This window comes from Pyxicephalus adspersus, chromosome 6 (genome assembly GCF_032062135.1).
Source record: "Pyxicephalus adspersus chromosome 6, UCB_Pads_2.0, whole genome shotgun sequence".
Lineage (NCBI taxonomy): Eukaryota > Metazoa > Chordata > Amphibia > Anura > Pyxicephalidae > Pyxicephalus > Pyxicephalus adspersus.
In genome coordinates this window covers 88,365,546-88,379,309 of record NC_092863.1, presented here as the reverse complement: position 1 = coordinate 88,379,309, position 13,764 = coordinate 88,365,546, and positions in this window count along the sequence as shown.

The window sequence follows — 13,764 nt, the reverse complement described above, 5'->3', positions numbered from 1 at the left end:
TACATATGCAATATTAAATAAATAATTATAATTGAGGTCTTACATAATATATATATATATATATATATTCTTTTAAATCAAAATGCAGCCATTTATAATTTTAACACTTACTGTAAAGGTGCACCAATTTTTGTCAGGCAGGGATATAAAAAAATAATATTTTAAAATTTTTTTGCCATGTAACAAAAACACAAATGAATCAATAAAATATAAATATTAAAGTTATATTTTATATACAAGTATATATATATAAATATATATAATATATATATATAAATATATATATATATATATATATATACACACACACACACAGTATATGAATACATATATATTTATATGTTCTTTCATTTATTTATTAGGGTATTAAGTAGCAATATCATTTGTGTGTGTGTATATATATTGATTTATTATACGCTTGTATAAATGAGTGGGTTTAGTGTTGAATGCCCATAGCGTTGTCACTGTTAGGGTGTAATAGGGTCAGTAGCTCCATGAACTACTACGCTTGTCCTGGCAGGTCAAAAGGAATCAAAGGTCATCACCTCTTTGCTCATGATATCTGCTTCCTCTATATAAGTGTACAGGTGCCATTTATTTATTTTTTTAATGAAGAATAAACTAAATTTTTTATCATTAGATCCCTACGGCTCTAAAAAGCACCCAGCATCTGTATAATTTTGTAACAAGGACAATAGGAGTGGTGTGTATTCTTTGTGTTGTAATTGTTGTGTTTGGCCGCTGAATAAACATAAGTGAGGGGGAGATGGATGCTTTTGTTTCACAATCCTTTTACAGGTTCTAATTGATGGTTCCAGTCTGAACTCTCGCGGATCTCTCCCAAGTGTTATGTACTTAGAAAGGATATAAAGAAGGAGGAAAGTACACAAGTTGTTCCTGTAACCTTGAAAAATAATGACCAATAATTTTAGTGCTGTTATTTAAAGCCATCAATCTTCTGTGTTCTTTCACCTACTACATTTAATTGGATGGTTACATAGGCTAAGAGATTGTTTTTCAAGTAATGGACAACCAGTTTGAGATATAATTATGAATTTTGTTATGCTAATGTAACTTTTGTATACCATGGTAATAAAAACATTTAGCTTGTTGAAGTATTGTTTTGCATAGAATTGTTATATTTTTTTATTTAGTTGAATGATGCACTGAAAGGTCCCTGCAGCCTCTTAGCAGCCACTTCCTAAATACATCCCTAGGGCAAGTCCAGTGGTGAACGTAGACAACAATGGGCCCTGTACAGAACTGACTTGGGCCCCTCCTGCCAGTCTTCTCCTCCGACTTGCTCAGCTGGACTGAGACATGACAGGGGTAGAAATGACGGAGAGACGGCTGCTGCGGTGGCCCTTTTGGCTAAGGAGGGTCTGATGTCCCTCTGTTTGCATCTTTCTATATCCGCCCCTGGACAGGTCTCCTAATGGTGACAACAGCAAACCATATCTATTGCGTGCACATTGCATGACAGTGTTGTCCACCCTGATAAAATGCATAGGATGGTGACAATGCAGGAAAGCCATTGGGAGTCAGGGGCAGAGTATTGTCACTTTGTAACAGAAAGTTCTGGAAGTGCCTCCACAAGAACCTTCACGTTCAATGTTAAATTATGCAAAATTGCAAACATACAATCCTTTACAAATTTAGGCCAGGAAATGACACCACGGTACCACTGGCCATCTACAAAAATGTAACCTCCATGTTATAGTTTTAACACTATATAGCGGCAACATATTACGCAGCGCTGTACTAAGTCCATAGTCATGTCACTAGCTGTCCCAAAGGAGCTCACAATCTATGTCTCTACCTCAGTCATATGTGTTTAATACAGTCTAAGGTCAATTTTGTGAGGAAGCTAATTAACCTAACTGCATGTTTTTGGAACGTGGGAGGAAACCGGAGTACGCGGAGGAAACCTACACAGACACAGGGAGAACCTGCAAACTCCATGCAGATAGTGTCCTGGCGGAGATTCAAACCTGGGAAATATTGCTGCAAAGGCCAGAGTGCTACCAAGGATTTGCAAAGTTCCTGAGCACCAACGGGAAAATGACCAAATTGCCACCTATAAGCTATCTACTACTCAACAGCATTGGTTACAGGTCCTGAGCTTTTTGTGCCCCCCTTGGTCAAACCCAACATATATTTTTAACATAACATTATAGAATCTGAAAGTAATACATGTCTCCTAAGCTAAACAGTCAATTAAATGGAAACAAAAACCCAATTAAAAATCAATCAAGTTTACAATATTCACGGTTGATTTTTTTTGGTCAATGCATAACCATCATATTGAAATCATATTTGTGTCACAATCAAATCATTGTACTTATTCACAAGGGTCAATTGAAATGGAACATAATTACAATTGTAATATCTATAAAATGTAATTTCTATAAAATTTATAATAAACAAAGAAAAACAACAATTTCTCCACAAACAATAAACATTATGTTAGGACAAATATTGGCAGGAAATCAAAACATTCTTTAAATCAATACACCAAAAGCAAGTTACAAAAGCTTGGGAAGATTTGCTCATTCCATTTGCCCTGATGGTCACTGGGACTGAAGGGGAAATTTAAAAAATTTGAAAGTTGAAATTTTCCAATATGGATATTTGGATACTTTTTGGGTGGTGAACACTTTGGAATTTTTTCCTTCCATTTCTTAAGGATATGAAGTAAAGGATAAAATCCCTAACCGGACCAAAAATAATAATATATATATCTGGTATTATGCAGCATGCCAGCCAAGAAGGTAAGTAGCACAGAGTGGTATAGAACAGATCCCCAGGATGCTGATTTGACAGTGACGGATCAGGAGGATACTACATAGGTTATCCCTGGGTTCTCCTCTTCTGTAGGAATGTGTACTTGGTTAGACTGTTATTACTAGGCAAAGTCCTGAGAGCTGATCCTCTTTTTCTTGCAGGAGATTACAGGAAGCTAATAATATTTTTGTAGATTTAGGTAACTATGCATACGTTTCAAATACAGATAATGAATTCTGAAAAGAATACAAAACAATCAATCGGTGTTCATGTTTAAATACAAATGAATGATATCCCTGCCTTCAGTCAGCTGTGTAGCAGTCTCTATAATAACAAAATGAAACAGATTTGCCTGAGGCAGGCTGCATGTGGCCCAGTATGTGCAGTTAATGCTCACGTTTCCAATATGTTGCAGAATCCCTGAAATCAATAAGAAATCTTTGACCACAGAAAAGGAAACAGCTTGTATGCCAAGTTTTAGACATGGAGAAAAGATGGGTTTGCAAATGAGAGAGAACAATCATAAATAAATACATTTACAAAGAAATACAACTAATACTTGATTGCTGAAATCTAGAATTTTTTTATATGCTGAAATTTTAAGGAAATCAGGATTATTTTGGCAAAAATTTGAAGTTGGAAAAAAGGTAAAATTAGGGTTCTTTTGGTCACCCTTTTTATCCAGTGGAAATTTTGTACCAATAATTGATGGTCCGGATTAAAATGCCCAAAGGGCGTATTTGGCCCGTGGGCCGTAGTTTGCCTATGCCTGGTGTAGAATCTGAAAATAGCAGTGGTTTCTCACAAGGCATCTAATGTTGATTATAAATTATCCAAGGGTCCCAGGTCTTGTAAAATTTGTTCAGATTATTTTGTAGAGTGCAAGTAGGTTTGTCATTGGTCATGATCCAATTCAATTTGTGTTTAGTAAAATCAAGGGGGATAGATGATGCCTTCCAGTAACAAGCAATCATGATACAAGCCTCCAATAGAATATATTTACCCAGTCTACAATATGTTCTAGGAATCTAAGCTAATTTAGAAAGTAAAGCACTCTCTACCTGTCTTGGAAGGTTTATTTGTATAATTGTGAAGATAAGATTATAAATGCCAATCCAGAATCTTTGAACATTGCGACATGTCCACCATGCATGAAACATGGTGCCCGAATGTCCACATCGCCTATACCACAATGGGGAGATGGCTGAGTTAAGTTTATGAATCTGGGCTGGCACCATGAACCATCTTAACAAAACTTTATAATTAGCCTCTATCAAAGAAGTATTTAAAGAAATACAAGACAAAGAAGCTGTCTCTGTCTCTGCTGTCAAATCTGTCTCTTACTGGGTCTGATAAAATAATTTTTTGTTGCATTTATAAAGGGTGCCATAAACTACAGATATTCGCCCTTTAGCTTCAATGATTTAATTTGTGCTCTGATAGGGGGGAGATAGACCCTTTAGTTTAGATTAAATAAACAATCCAATTTGACAGTGATGGAACATTTCAGTAGTTTAGTAGTAGTGCTAACAATACTTTTACCATCCATAAAATCTCCTATACAGTAGAATCCTTTATTACACCACCACAATGAGCGTCCCTGATCACAACTAGGGGGAAAATCTGGATTCTGCCATAAGGGAGTCAAAGGGGAGTGTTTAGAGTGTAAATTTCTGTTCGCTTTCTGACCATACCACACAGAAAGTGCAAAAGAAAGAGAAGGACAGAAATACTCTTCCAAAATCCTGGATGCTTTTTGCTTGATGTCCACATTAATGCATCAATTGGAATTGTTGGATATGACAGTATTTTGGCCTAAAGCTGCTATCTGAGCCGCCATGTCATATAAAGCAATTTGGAACACCAAACCACCCAACTTTGAACTATTGTGTGAAACCTTGGAGGATAATTGGCTTTATAGAGAGATTTATTTATTTAATTTGTATACCTAAATAGGTTATGGTACCAGCGTTCCATTTGAACTCTAAATTTAGTTTAAGCTGAGAAACTAGGGATTCAGGGAGAGAGATATTAAGAGCGTCAGATTTAGTCCAATTAATTTTAAGTCCTGACACTTCTGAAAAGATTGTGAGTTCCTTAAGTAGGTTAGGTAGGGAAATCAAGGGGGATGTAACATGCAAAAAAGCATCATCTGCAAATATCCCACATTTATGTTCTTTGGAAACACACTGAATGCCTCTAATATTTGGATTACGTCTTATGGCCATGGCCAAAGGCTCAATAGCCAAAGCAAACAATAATGAAGACAGTGGGCAACCCTGTCTAGTTCCTCGTTGGATCTCTAACCAAGGTGAAATAAAGCCCTTGAGATAGATTCAGGTTTTAGGAGTAGAGTACAATGATAGGACCGACTGTAAAAAAAAAAAGGGCAAAAACCCATTCTGTTCAGCAGGGCCAACAAATAAACCCAGGACAAACTATGAAAAGCTTTGTGTAAATCTATAGAGAGCAACATGGCCTCACGATTAGATCCACCATCCCAATTTCCATGCACTGCGGAAATCATATAAATGGTTCTCCTAGTTTGTTCTGGAGCCTGGAAAGATTCTTTCTTAACAACTTTTTCTGAACTTTGGGGATGAGTTGCTACACAGTGCTTACAGCTACAGAGGTTCGTTAGATCTGTTTGAAAGCTAATTTATAGGGATTGTTAATGAGATGCAAATACAGACACAGAGTTTTAGTGGCTCAACTTCAAGTCAGTGCTATTATAAAAAAAAGTAATTTGTGGGAATGGGAAGAAGAGTTTGCTTTTTGCAGTAACAGAGCTCTAATATTCATCTCCTTAGTACACATCCCCTATCTCTTGCCATGAAACAGGTTATAAGAAATATGGGTGAGATGGAATAAGGTTCATACCCTTTTTTATTCAATATACCCTGATGTCTGTTAGCACTGGGCAATAGGGGATAGATCGCTTCTCCACATTTTTTGGCCCTGTCCTTCTACCTCCATCCCTCATCTTTAGGGAGCTCTTGGATAGTCTCCATTCTCTTACTTTAAGTTTCTGGATTTCTGAAGCAGTTCCTCTGAACTTTTTTTCTATACTTGTTGATGTACATAGAAGCATTAATAGCCTCATTTTCCCCTGAGGAAGCCCAATAAGGCAAAATGCATCAGGATTAGAGACTAAAGACAACCTTCTAAAGTGCTTCAAGCATTTTATTCCTATGTGGGAACCGTGAACTGTGACTATAACACAGGAACTCTATGTCCACTCGAATGTCCAAAAACAACCCTAATGGGGCTTGGACTGTACTAATTAAGTTTGATAGAATGTCTATCACTATACAATCTTATTTGTTGTTACGTCCTTGAATATATGTTTGCAGGAAAGACCCCTCTTAGTTTGTCTATTTCTTTCTTTTTTTTTTTGTCTTTTATAATTTACCTATCCCCTAGGGGTTGGCAAGATTCTTGTTAGAGTTAGAGAGATCAAACACCTTTTACCTATATCTTAATCTGAAGTTAGTTTTCTTTTGCTAGTTTGAGGTCATGTCCCTGTTTCCTTGGTCTCAGCTTCATACAAAAACATAATCCACACCCTCAATGTGTTCCTGTAACCAGACCACTGATTTTAACAAAAATCCTCATAAAAGATAATGTGCATTTAACATATTCTATGTATGTTGTTTACCCATAAAAGCTTCAATGGTGTAGACATCTAAAAGTCCTGAGACTGGTTCTAGGTGCTTCTTCTTGGATGTGATGTCAGCAGGCCCAGTAGACTTACAATTGTCAATCAAGTGACACTCTTAGTATTCAATACAGCATGAAAAGTTGCATCATCAGCACTATTGTATAATTTATACTTATATAACAACAAATCTTCATTCATATCAACCAGAAACTGATTAAAAGGGACATAAGCCTTGTGGGACACCATTAGTGACTGGTGTCTGTTCCTAATGAACCCCAAATATAAAAAAAAAATTAAAATCCATTCTTCAGCCAGCATGCAGTCACTAAATGACCAACCGTGGGTATACATTTTTTAGCATTAGGCGATATTTAGGAATATTATTCAAACTGGCGGCGGGAACAGGTGTTCCCATGTGGCTCCTAGTGACTGGCACCTTGGCAGCCACTCAGCTTCCTGTACAGCTACACTGGTTCTTAAAGAAGAACTAAACTCAGTGGGTGGTGAGCTTTGGCAATAATCAGCAAGTATGTACAGCATACATGCTGATTATAGCACATACTGTACTTACATGTGTGCAGTTGCCCTGCATTTTCAGAAGGTGTCATCTTCTCCGCCAGCTCCAAGGCTGACTTTGGTGAAGATGGCTATCCAGTGGTGTACAGAGTTACATTTTCCCCAATGGCTAGCTCTGTGAGTGGTGGTGCCAAACACAGAGCCAAGCTCTATACTACACGGTACATGCGATGTACAGAGTAGACCTTAAACTGAAAGCCACCAGAAGCCAGGCGTTGCATGTTTCTTTTGTCAGTTAGTACTATCTCCTGCTGTTTTTTGAGTTTCCTATTATTATTATTTCACAGTATTTATATAGCACTGACTATACTATAATATGCACTGCTTTACGTCACTACCTGTCTAGGTAAATAACCAGCATTTCAACATTTAAGAGAAGGCGATACAGAACCACTCACTGCCATCCCAATCCATTCTTTATGGACAGCTCTAGAAGAAAGCAGTTCAGAAACGTGGGGAATAGAGAACCACACAACAACCACTCCCACAACCATTCTTAAGATCAAATCTTGTAAATTTATCAATCAAAACCTATAAACTATGGACTACAAAAGCATGTAATGCGTCTTGTGTGAGTGAATAGAGCTTAATCTGACAATTATTTTACAGTTCAAACTGCATAAAAAACTTGACTGAATCAGCCATCAGTAATATTCTTCACTTTATTTCAGAGCAGGAATCTCTTTTATAACTTGTTGCGGTTGATGGTATATTTGTTCATCAAATGGAATTCATTTTCCTCTTCTTGCACTTGTCATACAGAGGAAAATATGCAATGAAATAAATGTATAAACGTAAATTGAAAAATGTATAAACAGCAACTGGAGATATGATGGATCCGTGCTGACAGAGATTGTCATGTTCTTACTTCCACAATGAATTCTTCCCATTTTATCTGCCTGTTTAATAAAAACAGTTTAGTTCTTATTTCACAAGCCATAAATAATTCTTTGTGTGCTGTCTTTGAATTGGTATTCTGATATGATTTGACTGGGGTCTTCTCTGTGATATTTGTTGGAATCCTTCTCAACTAGTTGTAACAGGACAAAGGAAAACTTTTTACTTACAAACAACTTTTTTAATCTTCTTCTCTTCAATTCCCTCAAAATACCATATGCATCCCAGCATGGATTTTTATTTTTTTAATTTATTTTCAGAAATTGTCAGCCCAGTTACGTTGATGCACAAATTTCACTTTGCTTTTTGTCCAGCACTGGAGGTCTCCATGGATGCAGAGATCATTATTGATTTGATTATACCAACCCTGAACTGTGCACTATCGTACTGTGAGTGTAGGGTGCCATGGCAAAGACCCCTCCTTCATGGGGCAAAACTATGATGCCCTGCATTCACAGGAAGGGGATGAATGATATTGAATTTAATGGATTATAATGAATTGAACGATATCAATTTCCTTTAAGGAAATACATTGCATAGCTGGTGAGTCTGTGGGGAATTGGGGGGGGGGGGGGGGGGTGTAGCTTTAAAATAATTTAAAACTAAACTCAAGTTTTAAAATATTTTAAATAATTGTGCTTTATATTTAAACCTCTCCCTCCTTTATTTACCCTAAAGTATTTTAGTATAATAAAAAAGTTTTTAATCTAACTGTACAATTCAACTGAAAAACAAACAAATCTGGAAAATATAAAGTATATATATATATATATATATATATATATATATATATATATAAATAAAACATAAAATAAGTTGGTTGTATAGTTGTGCACATCCTTAAACTAATACTTTGTTGAAGCTGCTTTTGATTTAATGACAGCATCTTACACACATCAATGGTACACACTTGCTATCAATTAAAGAGACTCTAATTAACCCCAAATATAGTTCAGCTGACTTAGTAGGATTTTCCTGACATTTACTCAGTTGCCAGCTACAGCAAAAGCCACCGTTCACAGAAAGTGTACACAGTATCAAAGGGATCTCACTATTAGAAGTTACCAGTAAGGACAAGGATATAAAAACATTTCCATAGGATTGGATATACCATACAACATAGTGAAGACAGTCATCAAAAAGTGGAGAAATATGGGGCAAGGGTGACCCTGAACTGGATGTCCCTCCAAAATTGATAAAAAGACAAGACGAAGACTGATCAGGGGCTTCTCCAATCTCTTCTGCAATATAGGATTTGCCTGGTTGCATTTTTTTCTGGAGTTTAGTTCTACTTAAGTTATGTACACACATTCAATAATTGTTGCTGGAAAAGGATGCTAGTAATAGTTCCTAGTCACAGTAGAACACTGTACAGGAGGCGCTAATCTGTTGTATGGAGGACGGTGGGGATATTCGGGGTAAAACCCACAGAGTCTCCTGCAATAGAAAACAATGGTGGATATTAGCTGTCAGTTGCCTCTGCACCAGCACAGCTGTCAATAAAAGTCAACAGTAGACAGCTACTGTATACTAATGCTAGATTTTTGTGCAAGACAATTAGGTGTAAAGCTTAAAGCCTATACGTAATTCTTTTAAGATTTGTAATATGTTAACATGCATGGAAAACTACATCATTATCTCATTAGTATAAACATAATATACAGTACCAAACAATAGTCATGTTATAAACACAAGAAATCAGATTGTTGTTTTTTCCTTGAAGAATTTAGCTTTGTCCTCTGTTGGTATTTGACTTTTTCGTCCTCCCATGATCCATCATTTTTCCTAGCACTACATCAAACACGCAGACAGCAATATTAACCCCCAGGTCACACCACCTCTAATGGATTACCATATTTTCTTGTATGCAGAATAAGTTGTCTCCAGTAACTGGTTGTTACATGCTCTTTGATTAGATGATGTATGTAGCTCTGGAGCCTGATCATGCTCAAAAATGTGGGGCAAGATGCGTACATTTATATAAATCGGAAATCTTTTTCTCCAATACAGGAGTCTTGAGTCCAATACATCCCAGTCCTGAGTAAAAGTCCCACTGTAAAATTATCTTCATTATTCTGGTGCTACACAAAATGTGAACATGGGTTTTTGTGTGTTCTTAGTACTTTACTGAGAATTGCAGAATGTATTGCCCTACCTAGGAAAACCAGTGGGGTTGATTTACTTAGGAATAAATGCTGCTTACTTTGAAAAGTGAATTATCCTTTTGTAAGGTATGTTTCAATTAGCTTAGTAAATGAGATGAAGCTCTGCAAATTCAGACATTTTATGATGTGCAAAGAAACATTCTATTTTCTTAGATTTCTTTGAACATGCATCTGCTTTCTTAGATTACCTTGCTTGCATGCTTTGCAAAGCGAACTATTACTATATTTACTAAGCTAACTGAAATATCCCTTGCAAGCTGATAATTTACCTTTTTCTCACCTCGTTGAGAAAAAAAGAAACAGAACCCTTTAGAGATTGATTATATCAAGGCAAACAGCAAGAAGTGAAGTGTAAAGAATCTTTGGTATCTCTTTGGTGTCTTTTACGATCATTTCCAACGACTTTGCACTGCACGATGCATGAACAATGTTGTACATCTTGCTCTATGCAGAGGGGAGGGAGAGAATGACGGAGCGGCACCCCGCTGCACGCTTTTCCCCTTCCCTTGCATTACGATCGTTCATCGTTCACAGTCTGTGGATCCACCAGGATGGTCGTTGGGAGGATGAACGACACGCGCTGTACACACTTTAGATTCCCATCCGACATGGGCCCTGTGCCGATTATCGGGCCAGAACCATTGGAAGTGTGTACGTAGCCTAACTCAGGTCAGTTTCAGGTCCATTTACGCAAACTAGGCAAATGTTTGGATTGGGATTTCCCCAATTCAAATGTTATTGGTAAGGTCAACAACTACTGGTGAAAACATTATGAGGGAGGCAAGAAAGAGAAAACAAACTGAGGTTGATTTACTAAAGAAATATAGGCTCTTTAATCAGCTAAGTGATTTATCTCCTTGTAGGGGATACTTCACATAGCTGAGTGAATGAGATTAAGCTCCGATGATTTCAACCATCTAACCATGCACAAGAGATAAATCCTGTTTTTATAGGTTTCCTTGAACATGATTGGGTATTCTTTGCAAAGTAAATTTTCAGTAAGTTAAGTGAAGCATCTATTGTCATTACTTTCCTAAGTGAAACTTCCATGTTGCTTTAGAAAATAACTTGAATTGACAGAAGAAGGAAGGATAGTGGATATCAAGTTATGTATGTTTGAAAAGAAGTTCTGCTAATTCTTGTTAAATGAATTTAGTCTGTAGGGAAACCTGAATATTAGTCAGTGATCAGTGTTACCAGCATCAAATAAGTTTATTATTGATTCCCCCACCTGCTGCAGAAATTGATTGATTACCAGGAAGAAGGGTCAGGGTCACAGGGGACTTTAAAGAGATTGAAACTGTATGGAAGACATTTGGATGCTTGGTATTTCAATGTGCTTAGCTGGTTCTCCACTAGGAGATGGTGGCTACACCTAGAAACACAAAGAGTCCATCCAGCTCAACCTATACTAATAGTACTGTAATATTGATTATCCAGAAGAAGGCAAAACCTTAACAAGGCAACTGACCGTCAATCGTTCTCCAATGTGGGAAAAGGCATATAAGCCCTTCAATGGCACTTATGTAAAAGCACAGTCCAGGAGGGAGTATGAAGGATGTCAAAGCTAATTCTATATTTTTAGGATACTAGTTTCCTGGCTGTAATGTCCTTAGAACATTCTAAGTCATTGCTTTGGAATGGGTGTGCAAATTAGGAGCTTCACACAGACTTTCCCGATTTACATGCTTGTTCCTAGTCAGTGTCCTAAATATTAGGATCATATACTGCAAAGCAACAAGCCTTTTAGGAAAAGGACAGCGACTATCATGTTTCAAATGTGGATGTACCTGTAGACTGTTTAACTTATAGTCATTGGTTTTGGTCAAAGCAGTAGAAATTGCAGTTCAACATATCAAAAATTTTATTTTGGATAAAAAGAGTCCTCTGATAGAGTACAATATTGTTGGTCAGAACTACAGAGGAACAAATTTGGGGTGCTTATAATAATAAACTGTAATATGGGCAGTATGGCCAAGCTGCGGAGAAAGCAATTTTGGGGAGAATCAGTAGAGAGATCACCAGCAGGAAGCAAGGAAGAGATCCAGATTCCCCTACATATATATTTATATATAAAGAGCATTATTTAGACCTCATTTAGAATATAAAGTTTGGTTCTGTAGACCTCACAAAAAGATACTGAGAAGACTGAATGAGTCCAAAGACAGGCAACACAATGGTCAGAAGATTGAGGGATATAAACAAATAAATGAGACTGCAGGAACCTAATATAAATACCAGAGGGGAAGAGGGGACACAAATAAAGCCTTTAAATTTAATAAAAGTGTAAATATTTTTATAAAGATAAGATTTGGAAAAAAGGAACATTATCCCTAGCTAGAAAAGTAGCGATTTTGGTTTTTCATTTCTTTGATTGACAATGATAAGGACCCCAATAGTCACAAAGAATTTGCCTCACTTAGGGGTATTAATGGAAATCAGTTGCCCCCCCCCCCCAGCGAAGCTTTGATGGATGAAGGTCCTCGGAGGACTTGCTTCCCTATTGGCTCTATCTCTCCCTCTGATAGTTTGTTTGCAGCAAATTCTTTGAGACACTTGCTGACAAGCTGCAGGTTTTTTTGCACTGTAAAGCTTCAAACACACCAGATTTTTGTTGCATGAAATTACTGTTGTGATCATCTTGGGTGAAAATTTAGCATTACTGCAGCCATCTCCCAATTCAGTGAGTTATTCAATGTTTTTTATATTAGGAATTATTGACATATAACATATATAATTTTTGTGGCCCCCAGTACCTAAACCTTATTGGAAAATTATACTAAATTTTAGGTCTGCCTTCTTTAAAATCTTGCTACTGTGGCTAAAAAATCCTTAATGTGCCAAGCATTCCCATGCCACTGCAACAGTGAAGATGTATGGGCATCAGTTGCAGCAACTAATACTGGCAAAGACAACAGACTAGCCTGGATAGAAAAATATTCACTCTCCTACTTCCTGTATTACTTCTGTGGATGAATTCTGTGCCATGATTTACATTTAGTGGTCGTGCCCATAAATGAAGCATATCTGGATCAAAGTCTATAACCCTATCAACTCCTGCACACCACAAAACACTGGCATTACTCAATGCCAGGAGATTACAGGGTTTGCTGTTAAAATATTAGATTGATCTCTTTCTTCTTTGCAGCGACCAAACAATAGTTTGTTCCTAGAAAATCAAAACTCTAAACTTCACAGAAATCAAAAACTGAATAAATGAAACCACAGTAAAAAAAATTCCAGCAATTTCTCATAACACAAATAACTATTTTTTTTATATATGGGCACTTGGCTTTACACACAGCCAACTCCCACTACACTATTATCTCTATGGTGCTACCAAGATGAATGCCCTAAGAGATGTGACAATAACCCCTTCCCTTCTCCATCCCCCTCGTTACCTTTCTCTTTACTCCTTCCAGTCTATGTTTTTTCATCTTTCTACAAATCATGGCAGACATTAAATGCCAATACACTGGATGCAAGTTAGCTCCTCGGATATTGCATCCATATATGTAAGCCTCCCACCTCTTTTGAGCAAAGACCTACTGGTTGTATCCTTGTATTTCATTTCTATCAGTTGTATTTCAATACTGCATAACATTACCTGGTCTTTTGTAACCTCGCTTGAACTGTACTACATTACAATGTTGTCATGCTATTAACAAAGCAATACAACAT